The sequence below is a fragment of the Microtus pennsylvanicus genome, chromosome 6, assembly GCF_037038515.1.
Source record: "Microtus pennsylvanicus isolate mMicPen1 chromosome 6, mMicPen1.hap1, whole genome shotgun sequence".
In the NCBI taxonomy this organism is placed as follows: domain Eukaryota; kingdom Metazoa; phylum Chordata; class Mammalia; order Rodentia; family Cricetidae; genus Microtus; species Microtus pennsylvanicus.
This window is the reverse complement of record NC_134584.1, coordinates 10,861,935-10,872,428: the sequence shown is the minus strand read 5'-3', so window position 1 is coordinate 10,872,428 and position 10,494 is coordinate 10,861,935.

The window sequence follows — 10,494 nt, the reverse complement described above, 5'->3', positions numbered from 1 at the left end:
GAAAGCTCATACAGGGAGGTGCAGATTATTTCTGTTAGTCCCTTCTCTTATTTTATGAGAACAGCTATTTATTTAGCATTTCCCACGTATGAGAAAAGACTTGACTGATTTAGATAGCAGGCAAGTTAGGAAAAACCTTTGATTGTGAGTAGTAGACAGGCTTCATAGAAGTCCACGCCCAGTCAGCATGTTCTCCACGGAGTCACCTGACGTTAGGCTTGCCCTGGATCCTGAAGTTCCTTCTGTAATCGGAAAGCAGAAGCTGGACAGCCACTTGGTGGGGATGTTGCAGAAACAATGTTTGCAGCATGCTTGAGTCACAGATGAACCAAAGCGACGATTTATTTTCCACTTTCTGTAGGGCCTGTTGAATCATTTGAACAGACCTCTAACGTCAGTATAATAAGGTGGAGCATAATTCTGTATTTCTCACAGAACTTCCCATCCCTACAAATGTAAGTTGCTCATTACTGTTTTTCACTATAGCTCTGTAGAAAAGATGGTCCACGTGTCATAGTCCCAGCTGGGAGAAGTCAGGCCACAGGGCCAGAGACCCTTGGGAACAGAGCCCAATCTGCCTTTATTTGCTCTGAGGGAGTAAACTGCTCTTGGAAGGATTCTATTTATAAAATAGGTATTAAGCACAGGGAACTTACTATCCTTAAAGACAGCATGGACCATATACTTAAACAGAAGGCAGATATTTGTCTAAATAAAAGGGAGCTGCATCTGAATAACACAGTAATGTCTCTCAGCCTGGAAACCTCCAGTGGCTTGAGAGTCCTCTTAGGCAGAACACCTTCCTTTAGATTGAGGTGCTCTGTAATAATGACATATTACGATTCTCTTGGAAGCAGCACACTTGTGACTCAATGAACTGATGCAAATTGAACATGAACAAAAGGACCATATAACTTTTATAGGTGGGGAAATTAGATGTCTTATTTTTCTAATTTAATATTATGGTGTGAACATTATCCAGGAAGGACTGATCAAACAATGGCTCATTGATCTCCGGGTTTAGTCCAAGGGTGGAAGGGAGACATTGAGTTAGTTTTCGTCTCTGTCATATTGCAATAGAAAATAAGTGTCAAGTCCAAGTCCTTATGAAAACACAAGCTCCAGAAAAGTCTCAGAACTGCACACATCTCTGCAATTTGGTGGGTATGTTTAGGTAGTGAGGCCTTCCAGGGTTTGTTGTAAACTCAACTCCGTGTGTGTGTGTGTGTGTGTGTGTGTGTGTGTGTGTGTGTGTGTGTGTGTGTGTGTGTGTGTGCGTGCGCGTGCGTGCGCGTGTACGTGTGTGTGCGCGCGTGCACAGAATGACAGTGTGGCAGAACTAAATCCCTGAGTGTAAGTATCAGTTGTGCCCACCACAACTGGTCCCTGGTGTATTACAGATCATTTTATCACATGGCCTTTTGTTCACATGGCCACTGTTGTTTGATTTAAGCTGTGGATTATTTACTGTTCTCTTCAAAGGTATTCACATTTTGTCAAAGACTCTCCTTAATGTAAGTTTGATTTTGGTAAGACTTAAGAAAGCTAATTTGTAATGGGGAAATGTCAGGTTCACTTCTGCAGTTCCTGCTCACCGTGCTGTATCCTGTGGCAGCTCAGAAAGACAAAGCTGGCCCACCATGAGTTTTCTCTTTCTGACACGTTAGTGAATAGAAGTCTACAGCTGAGAGACTATGATGATGGCTGCCATTGTATGTTAACTGTCTACCACAGGCCTTAGGCACAGGAGGATTCATGGATATGTTGGTATATAGCCGTAATTCCACACTCGGGAGATGGAGGCAGAAGGTCATACATACTCAGATACACAGTAAATTCAAGGGCAACCTAGATTATATGAAACCTTATTTCAAAAAAAGAGGGGAAAGAAAATTATCATGTGAGCTCTGCAAAGTAGACATGACATTTCTCTGTTGGATAAATTAAGGCATGTAGTCATGACACATTTGGCAAGGCACATGCAGTGCTTAAATCTCCTAATGCTGGCTGACAGTAAAGACACACACGTGTTTTCCTTATTCCATGCATCTTGGCCAGGGCATGGGGAAGGCACTGCTGCTATGAGCCAATCCTTTTGACTGCATGAGCTCATTATTAGCAGCATCTGTGTAGCTCCAAGGCTTGGGTTCTGAGCCTCTTTGAATCTGGCTTCCTTTGGTAGGCAAAGGGCGATCCTTGATTGAAGGCATATGCTGGAGGATGAAGCTGCGGATCTTCTACTCGCTTTAAAGAAGGTTTGCAAAGCAGTATCTTCTAAGAACAGAACTGCTTTACCGTTTCCTCACACACACTGGGGCAAACATATCACCCATATTAGAAAATCAACATGACATGCACATGTATGTCTCTATTAGCTGGAGCTGCCATGACGAACACAGACTGGGAGTTAAACCACAGAAATGGATTCCTCATCTCTGGAGACTGGAGTCTAAAGTGCCACTACTGATGGGGTTGGTTTCTCTGGAGGCTTCTCTCCTAGGCTTGTGGATAGCTGCCTTCTTGCTGTGTCTTCACATAGATTTTCCTGTGTCCATGTCCCTGATGTCACACTATGTGCCTAGTCTGCTCTCCTAGTATGGAAACCAGGCAGATTAGATTAGGGCTCACTCTAATGACCCATTTAAACTCCCTTGTGTGTTGAGGCATACATGCCTATGTGCTGGTATGTGCATGCTTCTGTGGGAGTCAGAGGTTCTTGTCTTCCTCTGTGGTTTTCACCTTATTTTTTGAGACAAGGTTTCTCATTGAACCTAAGTTATGGATTTGGCTAAACTTGGTAGCAAGTCCCCAGTGTCCTCCCCACCCTCCCAGTACTAGTGTAATAGACGTCCACTGTCATGTCTAGTCTACATGTATGCGGGGGTCCAAACTCACGTCCTCATGCCTGCCCAGCAAACACTCGTTGAGTCATCTCCCCAGTCCTTACCTCTTTACCCTGTTTCCAAACAGTGTCATGCTATGTGACACCGGGTGATAAAAGATCAGCATGCGAATTTGGGACTATGATGGCTAAACCCCATTGTCAGCTTGATAGGACTTAGTGTCGCTAGAGAAAGACACTTTAGATATATTCGTGAGGATATTTCCAGAGAGTTTTAATTGAGGAAGACCCATCCTGAATGTAAGCAGAACTGTTACATGATGTGAGGTCCTGGCCTGAGTAAAGAGTGGACAGCGTTCACTTCTCTGTGCGTGCTAACTGCAGGTGTGATGTGACCAGCTGCTCCAAGCCCCTGCTGCCCCATGCTCTGCACCCTCAAACTGTGACCCAGAATAAATCCTTGCCTTAAATTGCTTTTGTGATGTATTTTGTCACAGTAGAGAAAAAAGTAGTCAATACAGAAAATTGTTATCCGAAGTGGGATAATTGCTGTGCTAAAACCTTACATGATTTAGATATTTTTGTTTTTGTTTTTGTTTTTTTTTTTGAGACAGGGTTTCTCTGTAGCTTTGGAGCCTGTCCTGGAACTAGCTGTTGTAGACCAGGCTGACCTTGATTGAACTCACAGAGATCCACCCGCCTCTGCCTCGCAAGTGCTCAGATTAAAGGCGTGCGCCACCACCGCCTGCCCGGCTGTGATTTAGATCTTGGAAACTAGGCTATGGGATGGATGTAGAAGAACTTGGAGCTTTGGCCTAATAAAGACATAGAATGCTGCACATAGAGCTTAACGGGACATTCTGGGGAGAGTCTGGAAGATCAGAATGTGGAGAGACGCAGACTGTAAAGACTCAGCTTCTGAGGTTTCATGGGGGAATAAGGACTCTACCACAAATGAGTGACCTGCCATTTGTCTTATATTCCAATAAAGAATCTGGCTACATCCGGCCTGTGTTTCAAGAAATAGACTGAGGCTAAATTAAAAAATTAATGGACTAATTTATTTACTAGAAGAATCTTGACAGGCTAGCACTCAGATTTTGGAGTGGCTATTGCTCATTTCCTTATCCAGGTTTACAGAGAGGGAGCAACAACTGGAGAAGAAAGATGGAAGATGTGTAGTTTGAGGAAGGGAGTTTGAGTGGGGTTACAGTTGTGAACAAGCTAAATAGGGAATGTAACAGCTGTTGTTGAAGAATTTAGCCCTGTGTTGGTTTGAATGAGAATGTCTCCATACTATTGGACATTTGAACATTTGATCACCACTTGGTGACCCTGTTAGGTTTACAGGGTGTGGCCTAGATAGTGGAACTGTATCACTGGGGTGAAGACTTTGAGAATTCCTACTTTGTCTCTGCTTCCTGCTAGCCGTTCAAGATGTGAGTTCTCAGAGTGCTGCTGCAGCTTCCATTCCTGCCCCTCTTCACCATGATGAGCTCCCACCCTTCTGGATCCACAAAGTCCCAGTGTTTTCTCACAGCCATGGAAAGACGGTGGATGTAAGCACCACTAAGGAGAGACCACTTTGCACCACTTTGCACCGGGCCACTACGAGAAATGTCCTGAAGGCAAGACTCTACCCACCAAAGGCTTTAACTTGTGAAAATGCAAATTCATTTGAACGGAGAGAGCCTGAACCTAGAGTGGCGCTCCGTAGAGGATCCCTGCTCAAAAATAACTGCCCAGGGCAGTGCTTCCCAACGGCAGTCCTTGAGCTCAGGAGGCCAGGGTGTGTCTCAGGCTGGCCACAGGACTTGGGAGCCTTAGCCACATGAAACTCCTCTTTTTGTCAGACATGATAAATGCATGATTGAGGAGGTCATGGAGACGAACTAAGGGTCCAGGAAATGTGAGGTGTTACCTGCTGAGGCCAGTGTGATGGAATGCATCTCAAGGAGCAGTTATCTGATAGGCCACTGCGGAAAGCGGTGAAGGTGAAGTCCAAGTTACAGTGGAGACTACAGCTGTTGAGATGCCAGGGTCATGGCTATCTACTAAGAAAAACTGCAGGCATAGAGTAGCCAAAGAGAGATCACATGTGCTGTGAATGACAACTGGAGGGCCGAGTCTACTAAGGCTGTTGGAGCCCGGATAATTTTATTCACCTGCTACAAGTGGAGTTGGAGGTGTTCGCCTGTTGGGCACTGGTGTAACCTTTCAAAGGTGTGGACTAGCTGAAGGAAGTCAGGTCACTGGTGACATTCCCTGGAACGGAATTTGGGAGAATCAGCCTCTTCCTGTTTCTCTTTGACTTCCTGGCCACCCTGGGATGAGTGACTTCTACCATGTGTTTCTCCTCTTCCCTATTTGATGTTAGGCTTTGCGCAGGCTGAGAACTATGGGTCTAAGCTACCATAGACTTAAAGTCTGCAAAACCATGATCGAAAACAAATGTTTTCTCTTTGTAAGTCAGATACTGTGGCATAACAATATAAAACTACCTAGCAAGTTGACTTTTTGTTAAAGGATAAACACTTATGTTTATAATCCAAGAACTGGATAATAGTGCATGTGCTTGCACACTTGGAGCTTGGCTGGTGATACCGCGTCTGCTTACATGCTTGTCCCTTCACGGCAGGCAGCGGCTGCGCTGTCCCTCTGGGGGTTAAAAATCCCTAGTTGGAATACATTTTGCTCTTTGTTTGGCTTTCTAATTTTTTTACTTTTTTTTTTTTAACTTTTTATGACTATGGAGTTCTAGCAGTGTTATTTTCTTCCTGGGTTATTGGATTCAAATTAGGAAATGATAATTTTTAAATTGCATTAGTTTATTCATTGTGTATGTGATGCACACAGCAGCATGTGGAGGTCGGAGGATGACTTACGGGAGTTGCTTTTCTCCTGTCGTGTGGATCCTGGAGGTCAAACTCAGGCTGGCGGGTTTGGCAGGAAGCATCTTTGACTGGTAATTCTGATGGTCTGAAATTTATAATTTTTAATAAAAAATTTTTGTATAACAAACAATTAGCTAGGAGAGTATTCTTTCTACTGGCCATTTTTCCTTGCTGTGTTAATTAAAATATGTACTTTGAGGTAGTAGAGTCCAGAAGTATGAATTTCATGTTTGCCATGCTCCTGATTTTATTGCATGTAACTAATCTTTCCTCTAGACAGTTTTGCGTCTGGTGGAAAGTTAAGCTGCCGTTAACTTTCTCTCTCTGACATTCAGCTTGGTGTTACTTTGCTGTGTCTTAGACCTTGGATCCTTCATGCCCCAGTTTGTGCCATACGCTTTTTCTGTCCTCGGTGGAGGCTTTTTCCTTCCACAATTTATTTTTTCAGAATTTAGAACTTTAGATTCCAAGATTCAGGCCCCAGCGAGACCTCCTTGCTTTGCTCACCATTTGCTAGGTGGTATCCTGTTTTCAGTGTGTGCTGTGTTGGGCCCTGTCTGCTGATACAGCATCTCTGTGGTTTTCAGTAAATGAACGGCAAACATTTCCACCCATTAGTGCTGAGAAGCAAAGAAGAGGAGCCACCCGGGCGCTCAGCACAGATCGGGATGAGATAAGTGGGCTGTAGATTTATGTTTTACTCAGCTTGGTCAAGTGACTCACCTGCAGGGATTTGTGTTTTCAGTTGTTTAGTGATGATTTCTTCAGGTTTTTAATTTTTTTAAATTTGGTGCCATTTAAGACATGAATTTGATCCTGTACAGGGAAAATTTCTAGAAATAGAGATGGTTCTGCTTTTTATTTTGAGCAGAAAGAATCCCTATAGATTATATTTAGATTGCTATCAATAAATGAACATTTCAGATTGTCCATGTGACTACTGGCCAGATCCGACAAACTGCTAACAAGCTTGAAACAACGCAGATGAATTTTGATAAAACCTCTCCCCAAAGCAAACGAACAGTCACCAGAACATGAGCCAAAAGGAAGGGTTTCTGCTCGGCTTGTAGCTGAAGGGAAACGAAGGGCCATGATTTGCAATTTTGGGCATTCCTGCTCTCACAGCAGGAGGAGCTTCAAAGCTAGCTGGATATTTTCTGTCCATCTTCAGTCCTCTGTTCCGAAAAGCTAACAGTCTGTGCTAAGAAACCGGAACTGTCTTCTGTGCCTAGGCTGATGATGACGACATATACTAACACTACAGAAATGTAACCTCAGAGTCAGAGGTGTTCGTGATAAATTATAAACGCCTTCCACTTTTACCTTTAAGCTATAATTTGCATGGAAAACCCCACATCCTTTAGTTCCCAGTGCTGTGAGTTTTGACAGCTCAGAATCACGTGATTATCACCACAATTAAGACATAGAATGAACCCATTATTCACAAAATTCCCTTGTGGCCTTCTGAAGATGGCTCCTGTCCCCATCTCCTGCCTGGCGACCACGGGTCCATTTTCTGTGCCTGGACTTTGTGTTGTCCAGGATGTTGGATGAGTGACACCAAGGAGACAGTTCTTTGAACTCCTTACTTGGGCTCATGCATTTGAGATTCCTTCGTGTTACGGAGTAGGGTCCATTGTGTGGATGTACCCCACTTTCAGCAGAAGGTTCGCTTTCTTTTCTTTTTGATGGTTACAGATGAAACAGCAGGAGGAGGATTGCTCAGGACATGCCACCTTTATAGCAAAGTGCCAGACTGAGCCTGGCAGCTTGTGACAGTAGCGGGTGCCCCCACCTCAGTCCCCGACCCCTTCTTCCTGCTGTATTCTACTGGTTTCTGTGCTGTACACTGTGGGGCATCTCACATGCTTTTGCTACCTTGACTGAGGTGTCTGTGTGAAACTTCTGTCTCTTCTGGAATTTAGATTATTTGTTTATTTCACATTGAACCTTGATAAGTCTTTAGTTATAATAGAAAGTTTTTTTAAAAAAAGATTTATTTTATTATATATACAGTGTTTTCTCTGCATATTTGCCTGCACTCCAGAAGAGGGCATCAGATCTCATTATACATGGTTGTAAGCCACCCTGTGGTTACAAGAATTGAACACAGGACCTCTTGAATGCTCTTAACCTCTGAGCCATCTCTCCTGCTCCCATACAATAGAAATTCTTCATCAGGTTTGATTTCCAATATTTTTCCCAGTCTGTGGTGTTTCTTTTTATCACTTCACAATATCCTTTGCAGGGCAGGAGTTTTGAATTTTGATACAGTCAATATAATTAAGTTTTTTAAATAATTGAATTATGTTTTGGTGGGTGCTCCCTTAGACTTCCCACAGGTCAGGGAACCCTGATTGCTCTTTGGGCTGATGAGGGAGGGGGACTTGATTGGGGGAGGGGGGACTTGATGGGGAGAGGGGGAGGGAAATGGGAGGCAGTGGCGGGGAGGAGGCAGAAATCTTTAATAAATAAATACATTAAAAAAAGAAAAAAATCTTTATCAAGGGCATAGGGCTTTTCCAGGTACATTTAATTGGAGAAGTTTTATACCCTTTGTTTTGCATTTAGGTCTCTGGTTCACGTTGAGTTAATATTTGTTTAAAGAGTGACGTGTGGATTAAAGGGTATGCCTTTGCTGCTGGCTTCTTTCTCACCTGAGTTATTGTGATTTTACCTGTGTTGAAAACCAGCTGGTGAGGTCAGGTGTGCTGGTGCATGCTGTAATCCCAGTATGTGGGAGGCTGAGGCGGGAGGATTGTCACAAGTTTAGGCTAGCCAAAATTGTCCTTGTTGTTTTATGGTTTCAGGAGACAAATCTTGCACATATCAGATATGATTATTTATGGAGCTCTCAGGATTTCCTTAGGCGTAGGGGACACTTCCCGTTTCCAGCAGCAAATGCACTCTTAGCTGTGGGCTTTGAACACCGTGTTTATCCAGGTCAGGAAGCTTCTCCTCTCATCCTCGTTCATGAAATGGTGTCAGATGCTGTCAAATGCTGTGTGTGTGGGTGTGTGTCCCTCCTGTCACTATGTTGTATTACTTTGGTAGAGTTTCATGTATTGAGTCAGTCTTGTGCTCCTAGGATAGATCCCACTCAGTGATGGTAAGGCATTTTTGCATGTTCCTGCAGTTTTTGCATGCTCTAGTGCTTAGCTGAGGACTTGGGGCTGTAGTCATAAATGATGTTGCTATGTAGCTTTCTTTTCTCATGATGACTTTGTCTGCTTTTGGGATTAGGGTGACTCAGATGTGCTTGGAAAGGTTCCTTCTTCCTTGATATACTTTTGTTATGTTTAATGAAACAGGGTTTTACTCCTCAACCCTGTGTCCCTGGAACTCTGTCTGGAGTTTGAATTGCCTTGAATTTCCAGTGGTTCTGCTGTCTTCACTTCCTAAGGACTGGGATTAAAGGCATCAGCCACCACACCTCCCCCTTTGATGTTTTTGATGTTGTTTTGTGGAATTTTTAAGGCACTGAAAATATTAAGGCATTATTTTTTAGACATTTTGTAAAATTCACTAGTGAAGCCATTTACACGTGCTTTCCAAGGCCTTGAAATATGCATCATGTTAACGATTGTGTTTTAGTGTGCTCCACACTTTAATACTTTGCTTACTTACATCTCCTTAGAAACAGCTCAGATCCTGAAAGGCAAACTTGTTAACAATTGACTGCCTGCAGAACTTTGAGCTTTGTCAGACCCCGGAGTTATTTTGGATGGGCTCAGTTCTTTCGATCTGATTAAATTCAGTAATTGAACAAACCCACTCGTTTGGCAGGCATTTATTGTGCACCCATCATGGGTTAGATTTAGAAGGGAGATTTTGACATGAGGTGATGTTCTCATTTGTTGCTCCTAGAGACATGTTAGCTGAAGTATCTTTTTTATCATCCACCCATCTGTCCATTCATCTATCTACCTGTCTGTCTGTCTGTCTGTCTATTTGCATGCCTAGTTATATGCTGATAAAATAAATGTTTCTAATCATTAAAAATATTTATTTGCTCAATGATGATTTATTTGATAGATATGATTTTAATTTGTTCAACTCTTATTCTTGTAATCTGGTGTTTGATAGTCTCATTGTTTGATAATATCCAAGAAATTATGTAAATTTTCTGTTCTCTTAGAGCTTGTTACAGCTGACATTTATTCTTTCGATATTAATTAATATTAATTAAATTGTGACTTAGTAAAGAGGAATTGACCCCAGTATTCTAATTAGTAGGTATTTATTCTTGGGAGAATTATTATCACCATGGAGCGAGGAAAATTAGCAGGAAAATAAGATGCAAAGAAACTCTGGTTATTGATGACATGGTAATTTCTTTCCATACGTATTATTGTCCCCATCCGTTAAACAAGCACCAAGGAGATTTTTCTTAGGTAGATAAAAGGATCCCTTTCATATGTTAAAAGCAATTTAGCTCATGCCTAAACAATTCATCGTACCGTTCCCCACTTCAGAGAATTCAGAAGTACTTAGTCTGAATGAAGTTCTTTAGGTGGAGAGAGAGACATTCTGCCGCTGCAGAGCTGCGAGAAACCTGCCGCAGGATGAATCGTTAATCAGCCTTCAAGGTCCAGTTCTTCTTATTGGATTTCCTTCTTTTGGCCCACTGACACATCCAGTAAAGGATCATGATTCTATACAATTAATTCCATGACGATAAGGACTGAGAGAAGAGAGGTTATTAATACTCAGGAGGCTCCTGCGCTCCAGTAAAACCATTAAGAAGGAACTAATGTG